Below are 6,000 nucleotides of genomic sequence, written 5' to 3'. Positions count from 1 at the left end.
GGGGGACACTCACTTGGCCGCGATATTCAAGCACACGGGCACGGGTTTATAAAACAAAGCAGTCCATGCGGTTTATTAAGCCTCATAAACCGGGTTACGCACAGTTCATAACATGAAACACAACAGGCACCAACTGGTGATATTTACTTGCAGCTTCAAACACTTCAGTGTACGGCTTTGCCTCACGGACACTAACGTGCTGGGCTTCTCACTTCGCCCAGTTACCAGGGTGTCCGTACGCCGTACACTACGCCAACGTCCCAAGTCACAGACAGCACATGTGACTCCGGGTTGTCGTCTCTAAACACGCTGGTCCTCCCTTAACCAGTTCCCAAGGGAGACCTCACAGTTCATAGAACTTCACAAGCACTACCGGCCTGTACGATACCTGACGGGAGCTCCGGCTCCACCTGCTGACTCCTTGCCAGTCCACACCTCCGGGTAAGCTGCCTAACGGGGATCACCAACTCGCCTGGTCAATACACAGTAGTCAGTCCAGACCTCACCGAAGGACTCCAGCTTCCCCAGTTCCACTGTGCACTGCTCCGGGATCCGGTCCTCCTACTAGGACCTCCCACGCCAGCAGGTGCTTTCCAGGAAGCCTCCTCCCAGGCTTCCAACACAGGAACACACCGAGCCCTCAGGAACTCCCTCAGGGATTTTGCACTTGGACCCTTCAGGTCCAAACACTGGAACCACACAGGAACATGTGACCCAACTCTGGTCACGTTATGTACCTGTAACCACACCCACAGTAATCGATCACATGGGCTGGTCACGTGATCCTGACATCACTGCAGGTCAATTCTCACGGCCTCAATACAACTCCGTGCACATCCCGGGGAGACCATGCAGCACCCCCTACCTGTTACAGGGGTTACTGCATCACATATATCACAGTCTGTGTTAAGCTGGGGATGTCGGGGGGCTCATGGGGACATACCTTTGGTTCCTATCTCGTCATCTATTCCCTCTGAGATTCCTGCATTTTTGTCGGATTTTGGGGATATTTTTGAAGAGCCTAAAATTGGTTCTCTCCCTCCCCACAGAGAGTGTGATTGCGCCATAGATCTGATTCCAGGCAGTAAATTTCCAAAGGGTCGTTTGTTTAACCTATCTGTACCTGAGCATGCTGCCATGCGAGAATATGTTAAGGAGTCCCTGGAAAAGGGACATATTCGTCCTTCTTCATCACCTTTAGGAGCTGGGTTTTTCTTTGTCTCTAAAAAGGATGGCTCGCTGAGGCCTTGTATTGATTATCGACTCCTGAATAAAATTACTGTCAAATATCAGTATCCGTTGCCGCTGCTTACTGATTTGTTTGCTCGCATAAGGGGGGCTAAGTGGTTCTCCAAGATTGATATCCGTGGGGCGTATAATTTGGTGCGAATTAAGCAAGGGGATGAGTGGAAAACCGCATTTAATACGCCTGAGGGCCACTTTGAGTATTTAGTAATGCCTTTCGGCCTTTCTAATGCGCCTTCAGTTTTTCAGTCCTTTATGCATGATATTTTCCGTGAATATCTGGATAAATTTATGATTGTGTATTTGGACGATATTTTGATTTTTTCTGAGGACTGGGAGTCTCATGTTCAGCAGGTCAGGAGGGTTTTTCAGGTCTTGTGGGAGAATTCTCTGTGTGTAAAGGGTTCTAAGTGTGTTTTTGGGGTTCAAAAGATTTCCTTTTTGGGGTACATTTTTTCCCCTTCTTCTGTTGAGATGGACCCTGTCAAGGTTCGGGCTATTTGTGACTGGACGCAGCCTACTTCTCTAAAGGGTCTTCAGAAGTTCTTGGGCTTTGCTAATTTTTATCGTCGATTTATAACTGGTTTTTCTGGTGTTGCTAAGCCTCTTACGGATTTGACTAAGAAGGGTGCTGATGTTGCCAATTGGTCCTCTGCCGCTGTGGAGGCCCCTGTGTTGCGCCAGCCCGATGTCTCTCTCCCCTTTCAGGTTGAGGTCGATGCTTCCGAGATCGGAGCGGGGGCGGTTTTGTCGCAGAAAAGTTCCGATTGCTCAGTGATGAGACCTTGTGCGTTCTTTTCTCGAAAATTTTCTGCCGCCGAAAGAAATTATGATGTCAGTAATCGGGAGCTTTTGGCCATGAAGTGGGCATTTGAGGAGTGGCGTCATTGGCTTGAGGGTGCTAGACATCAGGTGGTGGTTTTGACTGATCACAAGAATCTGATTTATCTTGAGTCTGCCAGGCGCCTGAATCCTAGACAGGCGCGCTGGTCGTTGTTTTTCTCTCGGTTTAATTTTGTGGTCTCATATCTACCAGGTTCTAAGAATGTGAAGGCGGATGCCCTTTCTAGGAGTTTTGAGCCTGATTCCCCTGGTGATTCGGAACCTACAGGTATCCTTAAGGATGGGGTGATATTATCCGCTATTTCCCCAGATCTGCGACGTGCTTTGCAAGAGTTTCAGGCGGATAGACCTGATCGCTGTCCACCTGGTAGACTGTTTGTTCCTGATGATTGGACCAGTAGAGTCATCTCGGAGGTTCATTCTTCTACGCTGGCGGGTCATCCTGGAATTTTTGGTACCAGGGATTTGGTGGCTAGATCCTTCTGGTGGCCATCTCTGTCTCGTGATGTGCGTGTTTTTGTGCAGTCTTGTGATGTGTGTGCTCGGGCCAAGCCTTGTTGTTCTAGGGCTAGCGGGTTGTTGTTGCCCTTGCCTATTCCGAAGAGGCCTTGGACGCACATCTCGATGGACTTTATTTCTGATCTTCCTGTCTCTCAGAGGATGTCTGTTATCTGGGTGGTGTGTGACCGTTTTTCTAAGATGGTTCATTTGGTGCCATTGCCGAAGTTGCCTTCCTCGTCTGAGTTGGTTCCTTTGTTTTTTCAAAATGTGGTTCGCTTGCATGGTATTCCTGAAAATATCGTTTCTGATAGGGGTACCCAGTTCGTTTCTAGATTTTGGCGGGCATTCTGTGCCAGGTTGGGCATTGATTTGTCTTTTTCGTCTGCCTTCCATCCTCAGACTAATGGCCAGACGGAGCGAACTAATCAAACTTTGGAGACGTATTTGAGGTGTTTTGTGTCTGCGGATCAGGATGATTGGGTTGCCTTTTTGCCGTTGGCGGAGTTTGCTCTTAATAATCGGGCCAGTTCTGCCACTTTGGTTTCCCCTTTCTTTTGCAATTCGGGGTTTCATCCCCGTTTTTCTTCTGGTCAGGTGGAGTCTTCGGATTGTCCTGGAGTAGATGCTGTGGTGGATCGGTTGTATCGGATTTGGGAACAAGTGGTGGACAATTTGAATTTGTCCCAGGAGAGGACTCAGCGGTTTGCTAACCGCCAGCGTCGGGTTGGTCCTCGCCTTCGTGTTGGGGACTTGGTGTGGTTGTCTTCCTGTTTTGTCCCAATGAGGGTTTCTTCTCCTAAATTTAAGCCTCGGTTCATCGGTCCCTATAGGATTTTGGAGATTATTAACCCTGTTTCCTTTCGTTTGGACCTTCCGGCATCTTTCGCTATCCATAATGTGTTCCATCGGTCGTTGTTGCGGAGATACGAGGTGCCGGTGGTTCCTTCTGCTGGGCCTCCTGCTCCTGTGCTGGTTGAGGGTGAATTGGAGTACGTTATAGAGAAGATCTTGGACTCCCGTATTTCCAGGCGGAGACTCCAGTACCTGGTTAAATGGAAGGGCTATGGTCAGGAAGATAATTCTTGGGTAACTGCCTCTGATGTTCATGCCTCGGATTTGGTTCGTGCCTTTCATAGGGCTCATCCAGGTCGCCCTGGCGGTTCTTGTGAGGGTTCGGTGCCCCCTCCTTAAGGGGGGGGTACTGTTGTGATCCGCTTTTTGGCTCCCCTGGTGGTGGCTGGTGGTACTGGAGACTTGTGTGTGCTTTTCTGCCTCAGCTCACCTGCTTCCATCAGTTTTGGGAGTTCCCTATTTAGCCTTGCTCTCCAGTCACTTCCTTGCCGGTCATCATTGTAACCTGAGTCTTTCAGTTGCATGTTCCTGCTACCAGTCTGCTGATCAGCTAAGTGGACTCTTGTCCTTATTGTTTTGTTTTTCTTGTCCAGTTTACAGTTTTGTCATTTCCTGTTACTGGAAGCTCTTGTGGACTGAAATTGCCACTCCTGTGTCATGAGTTGACACAGGAGTCTTAAAGTAATTTCAGGATGGGTTTTTTGAAAGGGTTTTTCAGCTGACCGTGAAGTCCTCTTTTGTATCCTTCCTCTATCTAGTAAGTGGACCTCGCTTTGCTAAATCTACCTTCATACTGTGTATGTCTTTTCCTCTGAACTCACCGTTAATATACGTGGGGGCTACTATCATCTTTGGGGAATTTCTCTAGAGGTAAGCCAGGTCTGTTCCTTCCTCTTCCAGGCGTAGTTAGTTCTCCGGCTGGCGCATGGCATCTAGGCAGCCGTAGGAATGCTTCCTGGCTACTGTTAGTTGTGTGGTAGATTTAGGTCACGGTCAGCTTGAGTTTCCATCACCCGAGAGCTAGTCTGTTATTTTTGTGTTTCTGATGTTCCCATGCCATTGGGGAATCATGACACACTGGGGCAGAATGCTGGACACACTGGGGGTAGAATGCTGGAGCACTGGGGGGCAGAATGCTAGACACACTGGGGCAGAATGAAGGAGCACTGGGGGCAGAATGCTGGAGACACTGGGGCAGAATGCTGGAGCACTGGGGGTAGAATGCTGGAGTACTGGGGCAGAATGCTGGACACTGGAGCAGAATGCTGGAGCACTGGGGTCAGAATGCTAGAGCACTGGGGGCAGAATGCTGGAGCACTGGGGTAGAATGCTGGAGCACTGGGGGTAGAATGCTGGAGCACTGGGGGTAAAATGCTGGACACACTGGGACAGAATGCTGGACACACTGGGGCAGAATGCTGGAGCACTGGGGGTAGAATGCTGGAACACTGGGGCAGAATGCTGGACACGGGGGCAGAATTCTGGACACACTGAGGGTAGAATGCTGGACACACTGGGGTAGAATGCTGGACACACTGGGGGTAGAATGCAGGAGCACTGGGGGCAGAATGCTGGACACACTGAGGCAGACTGCTGGTGTAATAATTATAGGGGATAACTCAGGAGACTCTTTGCGTGGAAGAAGAGAACTACAGGACACAGTTTTATAAGTGGTAAAGTCTATATTATCACACGGTGATTCAAACAGGTGCAGAGAGAAAGTCAAGTCCACAACACTTGGTGCAAATAATAAACGCAGCTTAGCAGTCTATAGGAAACTTCAGAGGAAAATGCAATCAAGCAGAAAGTCTATGAAGCACAGTTATTCTTGAGGATACTTGACACAAATAAATCCTTGTCTTAGTCCAGACACAGATAGATATGCTTATTAGGCAGTTCAAATCATATCTTAGCTCAACCAGAGAGGCCTGGTTAATAGTCTCAGGTTATTGCAAAGCAGGAACAGCTTACATGTCCAGCAAATGCAGATGAACTAAACACGAGCAGCAGATGAAGGAGGATTACTGGAAACTTGTGTATGCAGCAGGAACTCAGAGCAGAGTAGCAGGATCACCACACAGGTTCACAGGAGCAGGTATATGGCCAGGGAGTAATCAGAGGTCAGGAGCTGGATGCAAGGCAGAATACTCTAGCACAGACTGAAGGCTGGGGTGGAGTTTTATAGCAGGAAGACACAATGCACATGAGACTAAAGACGCCATCTTGGAAAAGGGCAGTAATGCACAAAAGGTAAAAAATGTTGAGTCCTGACAGCTGGAGCACTGGGGGCAGAATGCTGGACACAGTGGGGGAAGAATGCTGGACACACTGGAGGTAGGACTGGAGACACTGGGGGCAGAATGGTGGACACACTGGGGGCAGAATGGGGGAGACACTGGGGCAGAATTCTAGAGCACTGGGAGCAGAATGCTGGAAACACAGGGGGCAGAATGCTGGAGACACTGGGGGCAGAATGCTGGAGACACTGGGGGTAGAATGCTGGAGACACTGGGGCAGAATGCTGGAGACATTGGCGGTAGAATGCTGGACACACTGAGG

This window comes from Ranitomeya variabilis, chromosome 3 (assembly GCF_051348905.1).
Source record: "Ranitomeya variabilis isolate aRanVar5 chromosome 3, aRanVar5.hap1, whole genome shotgun sequence".
In the NCBI taxonomy this organism is placed as follows: domain Eukaryota; kingdom Metazoa; phylum Chordata; class Amphibia; order Anura; family Dendrobatidae; genus Ranitomeya; species Ranitomeya variabilis.
The sequence above is the reverse complement of the archived record's forward strand: the minus strand, read 5'-3'. Positions refer to the sequence as shown.